The sequence below is a fragment of the Eleginops maclovinus genome, chromosome 22 (genome assembly GCF_036324505.1).
Source record: "Eleginops maclovinus isolate JMC-PN-2008 ecotype Puerto Natales chromosome 22, JC_Emac_rtc_rv5, whole genome shotgun sequence".
Classification (NCBI taxonomy): Eukaryota; Metazoa; Chordata; class Actinopteri; order Perciformes; family Eleginopidae; genus Eleginops; species Eleginops maclovinus.
Window position 1 is genome coordinate 6,380,012 of NC_086370.1, and position 13,951 is coordinate 6,393,962.

The window sequence follows — 13,951 nt, forward strand, 5'->3', positions numbered from 1 at the left end:
CTGGTTTCAGACAGAGGGTGAAAAGAGGTGCTGCAGCACAGGCAGTATGAGAAAACTAAAGAGCTTTCTGAACATTGAATTCACTGTAGAGAGACAAAATACAAATGTGAACCTGAAAATGAGCAGAATCAGGCCCCTTAAGTGTAAAATAAAGTGTAACATAAAGAGTATCTCCTAATTGTTTGTGAAAAACGCCTGCATGAGCATATGGTATAGTTTTCGAATGATTAAAGACTTCTTTTTGTGTGTGAAGTGGTATTCTTTTCTGCATACACAAACACACACTGACATATGCTTGGGGCCTGGCCACAGGCAGAGGACAAAAAGGTCAGTAAATAATTAAGAAGTGGGAAAAGCAACGAAGGGGGGAAAAAACGGGAGGTGCCGCAAAGTGTGGAGTCCTTTTTCTTTATGAACTTGTATATGACTCATTTATATAAGAAAATATCTGTATGTGAAATCCTTAATATGTACATGTGAAAAGCTGTGTGAATATTTCTGCGGGTGTCTTTTGGTGTGTTATCCCAAAGATGCTCCATTAGTGATTTGGAAAGTGGTGTGTGGGGGGGCTGGCATTCCCATCAGGCCCAGTATGGCCTAAGTGCTGCACCACACACACACTCCCAAACCCTAAACAACCCCACCCTTATGGGCACAGTGTGTATGCCATCCCTCCACCCCATCCTTACCCCACCTAGGACGACCCAGCAGCGCCTCTCAGCCGGGTCCAAAACACCACTACACACACACATAAGCACACACGCAAGTAAGCACACACGCACACACACACACACACACGGTCCACTAATGACCAAACCCAAACAGCTCCCAAACAACTCTGGAAAGCTATTAGGAGAGGGCATTTTGATGTGGAAGTGATTTTTTTATATGCCATTAAAAGCCATGGATAAAATGGGCGTTCGCGTAAATACAGCCACAGGTCGAACAGAAGGGGGAAGCCAAACAAGGATAATTGAGAAACCATAATTCCCCCACGAGATAAAGGTGGAGTAGTGTCCACATGTTGATCTGTCAAAGCGAAAAGAAAGTAGAGTAAGAGACTTTAGTTTGGAAGCGCTTTTGGGACATAATGTGCTAGCACACATGTCAGCTGATATTCAGCAACTTTCTATATTCAATTACTTATTATATTTTATTCATTGTTTTATTTGTATTTTAATAAATTGTATTACTCTTGCTATCCTTTTATTATTATTTATTTGTTTTATTATCATTTACATTTATTTTTGAGAGTCAATTTAGTGTCATTTTAAATACTTTACAGCCCAGATTAAATTGGATTTTAATTACTGGAGCATGAGGCTGAAGGCCTGTCAGGGCCCCCCTTTCAAAAAAACATGACTGTGCTGTCACTTGGAAAATAACAGAAATGTTATTTCTAATAAAGTACTTTAGTCAAATTGTAATGACATAAAAACGTTTTGTGAGCTATGACTTCATACTGATCTGATTTTGACACGCATTAAATTTGACCCTGTCATAAAAGTAACCGGCCCAAGTACGGCCCCCAAAATACTATTGGTCTAGAACCACTGCTGGATTCTACATCCCCAGTTCATGTCCAGCTGAATTATCTTGGCTTAACTGTCCAATAAAGGTAGAAATTGGCCAGGAAGTACTAAATGTTGGTGCCTTTCACAAATTGGACACATTTTGTTTCTACATTTAGTATCTACATTTAAAAACCATTCACTATGTACTTCAAAAACCCTGAAATCTCAATGCAGATTTAGTTAGTGTCCTGACAGGGATAAAATAGCTTTGCTTGTAGGGTAAACCAGGTCCATTCCCTGTGAGTGGAGAGTGCAGGAGTCACAGGTTCAGACACGATTTAGAGCCCAAGACGTACAGAGGCAACTTTTTCCCAGAAGAAGACGGTCTTCCCCCGCCTCCCCTTTTTTCCAACATTTTTGTGTCTTTGTCTCCTTAGAACAGAGAAAGACAAAACATGAGTATCACTCATCATGTAGCAAACACACCGACACACACACCCCTCTCTCAGATCAATTCAGCATTAAATCAGTCAGCACTCAGCAGTGTTTCTAAAAAGTGGGTAGAGGAACACAAGGCAAAACATTCAAGCACACACACACACACACACACACACACACACACACACACACACACACACACACACACACATAAACCTTTCCCACATTAAGGGATGCATTTATCCTCATTATTACCTTGTATAATAACTCAGAAGGTCGTCATATTCATAACAGCAGTTAAGCAATATTAAAAAAAAATGTTTCATGGTGAAAAGGTCACCTGTTAAAAATCTATTTGTATCAGTTGGGAAATGAGAAAATACTGTTAACGGACATTTTAAAATATCAATTTTCACCATATTTTATGAACACATGCAAATATAAATCCAGTTGTGAATAATATGTGAACAAATCAAAATATAGATGGGAATGAAAACTGGGAAGTTGATGTAAGTGCTGCTGAAGTGGAGATTTCTGGCTCTTAAATAAAGAAAAAAGTCATATCGAGAAAACGGCCTTTAAAAGAAGGCCTATGTGATGTAAAATTCAATTGATCTTTTGAAAAGAACACATGCAAGCAATATAGAGCAAACTCAAAATGACCCAGTACAAGAACGCCATGTATTTTAATGTTGGACTGTTTCATTTCAGGTGGTGGACGTATGTGTTTTACATCTGATGTTCAATCGGGAGAGTTGCTCATCATTTTCATCCCATTACAATCACTCAATATTCACCTCAAAGTATTATTTCCCTTATTGTAATCGTACCAACATTGCCATGGACAAGTTAATGTATAATCTCCTAAAACATTGTCAATAAATTATCCATTATCAAAGTTCCTTTCTGACAGTGAACTTGCTCGGCCATCCTTATTGATTTGATGATGAAAGCATATACATCTCATTGTCACAGCAACATCAAAAGCTTAATGAAGCAATTGGTAGGATTCATGATGAAAGTGTTGATTCCAGAAAAAAGATGCTAACTAATAGGTAAATGTAGATAGTTTTGTGATATTTTATCCACCTTGGACATTTGAGACTTAAACCCCAAGGATGATACAACCAATACTTATGTAATTGTGTTTTCATGTGAATCATGTTCACTTGTCACAGGTTTATAACTTACAACATTAGCAATAGCTCTGTTTCATTTATTGTCCCGGTTAGCCAGTTAGCCAGTTAGCTAGCATGTACAACACCAGCACTCTGAAACCAGCTCACCTGTGGAATGCACTCTTTATTAAATCACATGACAAAATGTCGACTGTGAGAACAGTCCATAACTCTAAAATATCCACTGCACTAACTGAGTGCAAACTTCTCTGAACTTTGCCGTCTGTAAAAAGATGTCACACTGATCATCCCGATTAACAAGACTTTTAGATTTGTTTTCTTTGTCTAGTTCACATTTTGTACTTATTGTGCAACTGTACTGTTCTGTATGTGGATTTAGCAGTGTGTTAAATTGTTACACGTCTTCATCTCCCAGAGCTGCTACCTGTAAGCTATCCCCCAACCTCTCTATGTCTGTCTATGCCCCCCACCCCCCATCTACCCTTCCCTGCAGCTGAGCCCTGTAAATCAAGTTGAAACATAGCTCTGCATATATGTGTGTGCAGACACTGTATGTTGCCTACTAACCGCTGCCAAAAAATGTGTCCCAACCGCCCCTTTACCTCCCTATACGTCTGCCTATAGGAGGAAGAAGAGCCAGTGTGTGTGTGAGTGAGTGTGTGTGTGTGTGTGTGTGTGTGTGTGTGTAGGAACATATCCTGGACGCTTATCTCAAGTGGTGCAGGGAGAGAAAACTAACTAACCACACCGAGAGTCCTGTCTCCACTGTTTCTGGTGTTGTGTCTCAAAGACAGAAAGACGGACTACAACCTCATACTGACGACTAATTGTGATTATTTTGACTGACATCGAAACTGTGATATGATCAGGGCTATAACAGAGAATGATCATTTCTGAAACTTTTTGGTTTTTTTTTGTAAAATATGTAAAAAGTATCAGAGGATCAGAACAAGGACTTTTATCAAGTCTGCAGAATACTGTTAGTATGCCTGGGAGATCTCTGCAGCGCGACTAAACTTCATTCCCATTGTTTTAACATAACTACATTATAAATATATGCATTTAGTCCATATTGTGATTTAGCTTTTTTTTAATTAATTGTGCTGCCCTAATAATACAATAAATATATATACTTATTTAATGAAAAGTATGTGAGATGATGTGATAAAAACTGTAAATAATAATAATATTTAAGATGGAAAGAATTATAAAATCTTTGCTTTACATCATGCAGCCCAAAGGTTGGCAGACCCTCAATATTGAAGGATTTCGATCAAAAAAATAAACATGATCAGGACATCAGTACCTCCTTCATGATCACAGTTTGTCTATTTGTTGATAAGAGTAACACATCTACATTAGTGTGTATATAATAGTCTGTAGCTTGTTTAACAAGACTGCTAAATTATTCTGTCATTCAAATCATTTCCGTAGCATTTATCACAGGCCTATCATACCATTGCCACATTGCCATATCTCGAACATAGCCACATATCCGTTATAATCTAATCTAGATATACTCCTCTGAGAAAGCAAATGCCCAATTTCAACCAATGACTTGTGTGCAGAGACACTGTGTGAGAGACAGAGAGTGTGTTAGGGGTGAAAGTGTCAAAAGAGTGCCATATTTAGGCTACACTGACACACAGCAAAGACACCGGCAAACTGTTGCTTTTCACATATTTCCTCTTTTATACCACTGATCTGTGTGCTGCTCTTTTTTCTTGTAATTCTTTTTCTCCTTTCTCTCAATTAAAACGTTCTCATAGTCTCAACAAGTCAGCAGCACAGCTCACCAGCCAATGGTGTAATATCAGGAGTTAAATGTGGCGACATGAGTCAGAAAGCTGGTGGCCACAGACAAAAAACAAAAAAACAGGGAGCATCTTTCTCATGGTCGGCTGGTATATTTAGACTAGACGACTAGAGCAGCACAACCCAAACCAGCATGACTCACGCAAAGATACAAGATTATACACACACACACACACACACACACACACACACACACACACACACACACACACACATCAATCCCATCAAACCCAGACAGGTTTCGCCTCAACAGCCATTCACATTTCTCACTACCCGTTTTCACGTGTGTGTGAAAAGTGAAAAGGAGGAAGTGCCAGGTGTGTTTCATGATACTTCGTGTGGCAGGTGTTTGCGGTCAGTTCTATTTATGTATTACACTGTACATTATTAAAATACTTCATTCTGTTTTATCTTATTCTATCCTACGTGTATTTTTCTTGACTTGTTCCTGCATTCACTCACACCATTGTCTCACTATTTAGCTAATATTCCAATTCCTAGAGCTATAAAAACCCGAATCTAATTAGTTTGTGTTTGTATACTGAATATTATATATAATGTTTCCGTAGTAGTAATTACTGACTTCTATACTGCAACTTTTTGGGTAAATAAACTTTGATTCTGACTCTTGTGACAAACTCCTGTCATAAAACCATTCTATCTGTACTTGCTCAAACTGCACCGTAGTGCCCAGAATGTGTGTGTATCTCATTAGCACTAGCAGATTCCGGCTCTACACCAATTTGACCCCAGTGGCTAAAAACATTAGCATTCTGCACGCTAACAGCGAGCACTTCAGTATAGCGGCCTGAGACCCACAACCCACCACTGCAGCCGGGGTTGGGGGCCGTGTTGAGCTAATTAACCCCGTTAATCTAAGTGGCTACTGGGTCAGTATGTGTGTGTGTGTGTCTGAGTGTGTGTGGCCATAGCTAGCTAACCCCAGCAGATGAGCCTTCACCCCAATCACAGCCCCCTTTTTTTTTCTGGCAGCCTGCCGTCTGACTTGGCAGACACACAGTCGCGAGGGGTCTGCTGTGCATGTGTGTGTGTGTATGTGTGTGTGTGTGTGTGATTGCACAAGGGATGGAGGATTATAGATGTTGAACATACACACGCAAATGAGCACAGGGCCCGACTGGTCTGCATGGCGCGTGTGTGTGTGTGTGTGTGTGTGTGTGTGTGTGTGTGTGTGTGTGTGTGTGTGTGTGTGTGTGTGTGTGTGTGTGTGTGTGTGTGTGTGTGTGTGTGTGTGTGTGTGTGTGTGTGTGTGTGTGTGTGTGTTGTAATAAAGCCAGCAATGTTTTACTGGCCCGCTGACACAGTGCATCAAAAGATCAGCGGGCCAAATCCATTAGTGGTATAATTGCATTACATGGTAAATATTCCTAAAAGGTCAATATCTCCATTTGAAACATCACCATCATCACAGAGCGCTGCAATAGGAACAGGAGTTTCTGGATTTTACAGAAGCCGGCGGCATAAAATACATTTTTTGGACAGGTATTATGGGTAAGATTTAGCCAGCAGGACTGATTTTCCACCTTGGAATGAGTGAGTGCCAGCTTGTGGCTGTGCATGGGATGATTTTAAAATGTGTGAGAGACTGAGTTTGAATTTAATGCCATGAAACATGTTTTTCTTGAGCAGTTCTGCCAGAGCTGTCCGGTTCTCGCCTGTGTTTTTTCCAACCAAACTGCAGCCAGTCTTGCTGATTAAAATACGAGGTTCCCTTGACTCAGCTTGTCTGATATTATCATAATTCTTTTTATAACATAAATGCATAGTATAAAAGAGTGTTTTCAAAAGGGATCCCTTAAATTTGGTTTGGGCCCAAAAACGATGACATCAGACATTTTTCTTTATTTTTTTAACTGAAAAATCTCCAAAAATACCATAATATCAGAAACTGCAGTACACTACAGTATTTGAGTATGTCATTTCCTTCAAGTTGGACAAATTTAAAAAGAATATATAGTTTTATTTTAAACGATAACAATGTGTAAATTAGCATTTTGGAATGCTTTAAATTTGGTTGCCCCAAAAAAAGAAATGGCACTGAACATTTTACTGTCCAAAAATGTCTCTCAAAGCATAATCTTGCACTTAATACAGCAGCACTTTTTTGAACTACATTTCTGTATAAGTATGTAACATCCATAAAGTTAGTGGTTGACCAACCAGAACAGAGCCAGCCAGCTAACCAATCCAGAGCAGACTGGGCTCTGGTTTCATACAGAGGGTGAAAAGAGGTGCTGAAGCACAGGCAGTATGAGAAATATAAAGAGCTTTTTGAACATTAAAGCATGGAGACATGTCACAGTAGAGACACAACATACAAATACCTGAAAATGACAATACTAGTACGGAAGCAGAGGACGGCCATGGATTTTTTTTATCCACTGTTATATCGTGATAACGACTTATTATCTCGATATAACAAAGATCGTTTTCTCGTGATAACGAATTAATTTATAATAACCATTTCAACCTGATTTCAACCTACAAGAGCAGCCACGAACGGCTTCCGTAGCCACTGGCTGCAGGTGTAGCCCAGTGGTTGCTGGTGGTTAAAATAAAGTATGGAGCACAAAGTTGCGACATGCCCCACCGTAGGACATTTTTGAAAATTAAACCCTTAAATGGTGACTTCTGGAGAACTTTCAACAGATTGAAGGTATCACATATTACTGCATTCAAGCATTACATGACCATGCTCCTACTGATAATTTATCAAATGGCTGTGGAAGATACTGGAATTTTCCCTTGGGCTATGTCCCTGTCTGGGGTTTGGGGGACATAAACAGTAGTTACATTCTCCTGCCTCAGCAGTACCCAAACAAACTAAAGATTTAATTAAATGTATTGCCGAGGTTATTCGATAATAAAACTAAAGGACCGGGAGAGGCCAAAGTAACAATAAGTACCAACAGGAGAAAACCTATGTTGAGTGGAATAAACTTGACCTACCAGAAAGCAAGAGTCAAACACCAGAAATAAATCTCATACTACAAAACGTAGAAGAAATGTCCGTCTTCAATTCAGATATTTACAAACTATTTACAATTAAACTTTAATAATAATATTTAGGTATATTATTGCTGTAAGGTGATACATCTTAACACTTTTAGCTGCAAACACCCAACAGTTTCAAAGTGCAGAAACACGTAGATACTGCCTGCATGACTTTTCTTCCCTTAGCAACCGTTGCCAATAGTAAACAAAACCCAACTAAGCAAGTCACGTTTGAAAAGAAATCGGTTGATTGGAACATTATCTTATAACTTAGCCTACTTTATGGTAGTTTAAAGCGCTGCTCCAGCCAAAAAAACATGATTTGGCTCTCATTTTGCCGTAGTTTTAAGTTAATAACCTCAGCCCAGCTAGCTACTTAGCTAGCTTGCTAGTACTGAACCCAATGAGGGATGTCTAGCATCCATGGATTTTAAAGCATTTTGAAAGAAATAACAAACGTAGATTGGATCTATAACGTTACAGAAGCAAGTGTGTATCTTGTTTAGCAGTCACGTTACCCTTACAAGCTCTCGTTAAAAGAATGGAACTTAGCCTACCTTACAATGAAACTCTCCCTGTTTTGTGTGTCAACTCCCTCCAACTTTCTCCGTATTCATTTCAGTCTTACTCATTAGAGCCAATCCTGTTAATCCTGTCGAACACATCGTTGAAGTTTGCTGAAAGCAAGGCCTTTCCGAAATCTGACGTTTATGTTGTAATCTCTTTAAACGTTAGCACAGCAAGGCACTAACACGGACACACAGAATATTATGGCATTATGGTGGTGATGAACATTGTTATTTGTCAGACATACTGTCAATCATCTTTACATGAACGCGCAAGGACGCACACAATTGATTCAAAGCGGTGAAGCGGCGCTTAACGCCTCAAAATGAGAAATCGTCCCATTGACCGCCAGCCAAACGCTTAACATCTTGAAGCAGCGCTTAATTGTGTAATGCCAAATTTGGCCTGTGAATGCCACTGATTGTAGGCCTACAGTTTACTTTGTCAGTTTGTCTATGCAACACACAGCAGCACAAGCAAGTAATGAATCGTTAAATATAACAGAAACACGTCCACGTGACGCCTTTCCGAGAACCAGCACCTTATCGTGGTGGAGATGTTTGTGTGCCCCGATGAACCTGGGGGCTGTGTTGTCTGGAACCTTGTGTTCCTGGTAGGGTCTCCCATGGCAAATTGGTCTCAGGTAAGGGGCCAGACTAAGATTGGTTCAAAAAGACTTCATGAATAACACAATTGGAAGCGAGGATACCCGGCCCGGAGGAAGCCCGGGGTCCCCTTCTGGAGCCAGGCCCAGAAGGAGGACTCGTCAGCGAGCGTCTGGTGGCCGGGCTTGCCACGGAGCCCGGCCGGGCACAGCCCGAAAAAGCAACGTGGGCAACACCTCCGCTTCTCCGTCCCGCGGGCCCACCACCTACGGGAAACAACGATGGGGTCGGGTGCGCTGCCAGAAGGGTGGCAGTGAAAGCAGAGGGTCTCGACGGACCAGACTCAGGCGACAGAAGTTGGCTTTGGGGACGTGGAATGTAATGGTTCGGGCACCTAGTGAGGATGCCACCTGGGTGCCTCCCTAGGGAGGTGTTCCAGGCACGTCCAGCTGGGAAGAGACCGAGGGGTAGACCTAGGACCAGGTGGAGGGATTATATCTCTTCGCTGGCCTGGGAGCGCCTTGGAACCCCCAGTCAGAGCTGGTTGATGTGGCCAGGGAAAGGAAAGTTTGGGGCTCTCTGCTGGAGCTGTTACCTCCGCGACCCTGACGGAAAAGCGGGAGAAGATGGATGGATGGATGGACGTCCACGTGACGTTTTTCGCTTTTGTGAATTTTTTTATTAAGCTTTGCTTCATCTGCTTAAATGGACGGGCCGCCACTGGTGTAGTCTAACGGTAAGTTACACTTTGTGTTAGTTTGTTTACCTGACTGAGTTTGTTTAGGGCTACTGGTTAGCAGATGAGAGGCTGACAAACTCGTATCTATCCGGCTGCTTCAGCTAAGGTAACGTAAATATTTCTGTTATGTCGAGATAACGAAATAAATTAATTCAGAAAACAACCTTTGTTATATCGAGATAACGAGATAACAATTCGTTATCACGAGATAACTGCATAAAAAAGAGAAAAAATCCACAGCCGTTCTCGGCTTCCGTAGAATAGAGCCCCTATAAGATGAACTAAATCAAATATGTTTATTTTCTTTTTATGATGAACTGAACAAGTCGGCTCTGACGGACAAATTTGAACAGGAAATGGTCCAACTCCCCACAGGACACCAACTACAGTATGAAAGCATCAACTTAAAAGAAAATATGTGACACAGTTGCAACTCCGACTAAAGAAAAGATTGAGGCCAAAAGTGGAGGCAGACAGAGAAGAAAACCAAAAACAGGAACACACCAACCTATGAGGCAGCACCAAAGACAACACAAACTGTACAGCATATACGCACACACACACTCAAACAGCCTCCAGGCTATTGTCCTCCACATTTAGGTCAGGCCGATACTAACAGCTTCACACACACACACACTCCCCAGGAGGCTCTCCTCACCTGCAAAGAGGCCAGTTTGGACACAGTGTCAAAGATTAAACCTGTGTTTTATCTCAGAGAAGGGGTTGCTTGGGGGGAAAGTGTGTGTGTGTGTGAGTGTGTGTGTTCACTCAGTCCTTTAAACCACAGGGCAGAGGGTCACTGGAGAATTCACTGTTTCCCACACACACACACACACACACCCACAAACAGCTGCCCTTCTCTGTGTGCGCGGTCAAGTAGAAAGGTGGATCTGTGTCAGGTAGCAAGGGTATTTACTGTTACTGAGACAAGCAGGCCGAGAAAACACAAACACAGCACAGAGAGACGGGGGGGGCGGGGGTGAGAGATGTAAAGGGAGGATGAAAAGAAAAAAAAACAAGGAGAAAAGGAGACAGAAAGCAAAAGGTGGAGGAGGAAGAAGACGAGCAGCGGGTCTTTGAAGGCCTCTGTGGCCGGCAGAACGCAGCCATGTGCGACGTCAGACAAACACACCGAGAGAAAGAACTTGTGTTAAAAGGCCAGAAACACAGCTGACAAGTTTTTCCTGCATACTCAGACACGAGGCCACTATTTCATGCAGATATGGAGTGTAAAACGCAGGTTCAAAAGCTCCAAATTGGTGCACAAATGCATGCAACCATAACTCAGCTGCATATACTCCAACCTGAAAAAACACAAGCTCATTTTAAGCCAGTCGAGTTTACTAGCTACCTCTCTTGTATATGATCTTCCCTACCATGACTAAAATATTAGAACAAAATATTAAGTATTGCGATGCTGCAGGGAAGTCCCGGTATTCTACAGACTTAATAAAAAAATCATACCATAATAATTTTAACACTTTTTTCAATTAGAAAGTTCCAAAAATCATTCCCTCTTATATTGCAAATAATATCACAATTGCATTATCAGCCGTAATAATCAAACATTTTCCAAATCGTCCAGACCTATTAACTGCACTATAATTTGCTGCGGGCATTCCTTCATTTGCTCTCATGATAATCACTTTTATGTCCAAACTAAACAACATGCCACAGGGAGCATTCATGAAACACCAAAATCCTTAGCTTTTAATCTTGGACAGCTTAATTAAAAATACACTTTCATTTAAATAAATGTCTGTTTCCGCCGCTCCCCGCACATGAGAATGATTCCCTGATTGAGAATAGTTTTTCCTCTCAACATTGAAACTCTAAAGCAAGGATCTCATGGATTATAAACTTGGTGTTAGAGTTAGGGTTATAGTTAGGGTTTGTGTGATCTGAGTGTGCATTCATAATGTCCAAATAAAAGTCAGACCTCAATAACCCGCAGGTTCAGAGGGAAGCAGGATCTCTTCTATCTGCAGTTGATAACGAAGGTTAGAATTTAAACTGATTACTAAACGTCCGAGAGCTTTCCTATGCGTTCAGGAAAGTCCATCGCCAGAACACAGAGGAAGGCAAACAAGGTAGAAAGTATAATAGGAAGAGAGAGAAATGTAAAAGAAAAAGGTTGCTCTCATGCACCACATCGGAATTACCAATAATTAACAATTAGTCGATTAATAAAGTGATTTGGTGATCACTGTATTGTTAAAGTTAAAAATGCCACCACAAAGCTTTTCAAATTGGAGATGCTTTTCCTGTTTTCATCCTTATTTAACAAAGAATATTGACTGTTTATACCTGGTCTATATGAAAAAGAAAGAAAAAGACGTAGCAGTTTCGTATAAACCAAACAATAAAAGAACAGATCAAGAAAAAACAGTCAATGAATCGGAGATGCAGGAAATACTTCCTGGAGACTGAAAATCCCCCAAATAACTAGATTCACTTCAAATGTGCTGAGTCATAAAGTGAAAACATGATTCAGATCAGAGGTGGGTGACAGCGCCTGCCTGACTTCACAAAGCATTTTCACAAACAGGATAAAATAAACGAGACAGAGTCTTGAATCCTGAAAAAGATCTGCATAAAAAAAAGTCTCATTCCTAAGTCGTGTTGTTTTCATTATCTCTCTTTGCTTATTTGTTTATTTATTTATTATTTCTGCTCCCTGCCACACGGCCGGGGGAGCGAGGGACCACAGGTGCTAGGGTGAATCCGTTGGACATCCGCAATTTATCATTCATACGCCAGTGACGGCAGGCCAGGCCGAAATATGGCACGGTAAACACAAACCATAGATCATTCACAGACACAGATACACACAGACAGCCACAGATAAACACACACACACACACACACACACACACACACACACACACACACACACACACACACACACACACACACACACACACACACACACACACACACATACATAAAATATGTCTTTGAAGACAGATGCTTTTATGCGTACACGGAGCCGGACACGGGTCACATCACAACGTGCTTCTTTCAGCGTGGTGTAGATATCTTGTTCTTACCGTGTCTTTATTCCACTTCATCTTTGTCTCTCTTTTTCCTTTTCTTCTAGACACTTTAAAGCGTCCAACCTCTTATTAAGGCAAAAATAGAATCTCATTTGTATAATAAACCCCTGGAGTGCACACATTTGTTTCTCTTGAATAGCTTTCCCTTTAGACTTGTAAGTATGACCACCTAAATTCCAATGAGTCCCATTTTTCTTTCTTTACCTCAGGTATTTATACACTGAAGAGATGACCCCCCCCTCCAAAAACTACTACATAAACTTCCCTCCCCTAAACGCCCCGTGCCTCCAAACTTTTAATCCGGGCTTTAGAGGGATGTATCACAGTGGGACATCACTGGTGGCCTGCATCTGCCAGAGCGAGCTGGGAGCTGATTTCTATGTTTACACAAGATTAGAGCGCAGGGATAGAAGAAGGTGGCCGATATGGTAGCTCAAAGCCACGCTAGCTCATTTTTAATGCGGCAAATGCTGCCACAAACAGCCTGCAGGAGAGAGGCTGAGGAGAGATATAGCCAGAGGTGGAGAAGGGAAGTTACACCACTTACAGGCCTTAGGGGTGCATGGTGTGTGTGTTGAACTTATGGGTGTGCTGCTCTATCCATACAGGCGTCACATCGGTGGGCAGGGATCTTAACTACCAATACCTGCCAATTTTTTATTATCTCTTATTTGAATGCAAGTACCAACATGAGAAGCCTACAGCATGAGAGCTACCATGTCTTACTGACAGGAATGTGAGGAGAGGACACAAAGCTGAAATATGTTGATTGATTTGACAGGATTTAAGAAATTTCAAATGGAATGTTCGAGAGACATAAAGCGCTCAAGAAGGAGCACGCTGAAACAACTCCAACAACCATATCAACAATTTCAAAGTGTGTTGTTAAATACAAAAGCTGTGAGCCACATATAAAAGAAATAAATCATACAAAACAGACAGAAGGAAAGTTTTCTGCTATAAAAGCTTGGTAGGGAACAGAAAACTTGTAAAACTCTGTCCTAACATAATATACTATGTATTAACCGCAATACTAATATTTTGTCAAAGTCCTTAGCGTCTG

The 13,951-nt window shown here is 41.0% G+C and overlaps 1 protein-coding gene across 2 annotated transcripts in view; it reads right to left on the reverse strand.

The window, feature by feature from the left end:
* bcl11aa (BCL11 transcription factor A a) overlaps positions 1–13,951 on the reverse strand; it is a 50,104-nt gene that overhangs the window by 17,125 nt on the left and 19,028 nt on the right. The window lies entirely within an intron of this gene.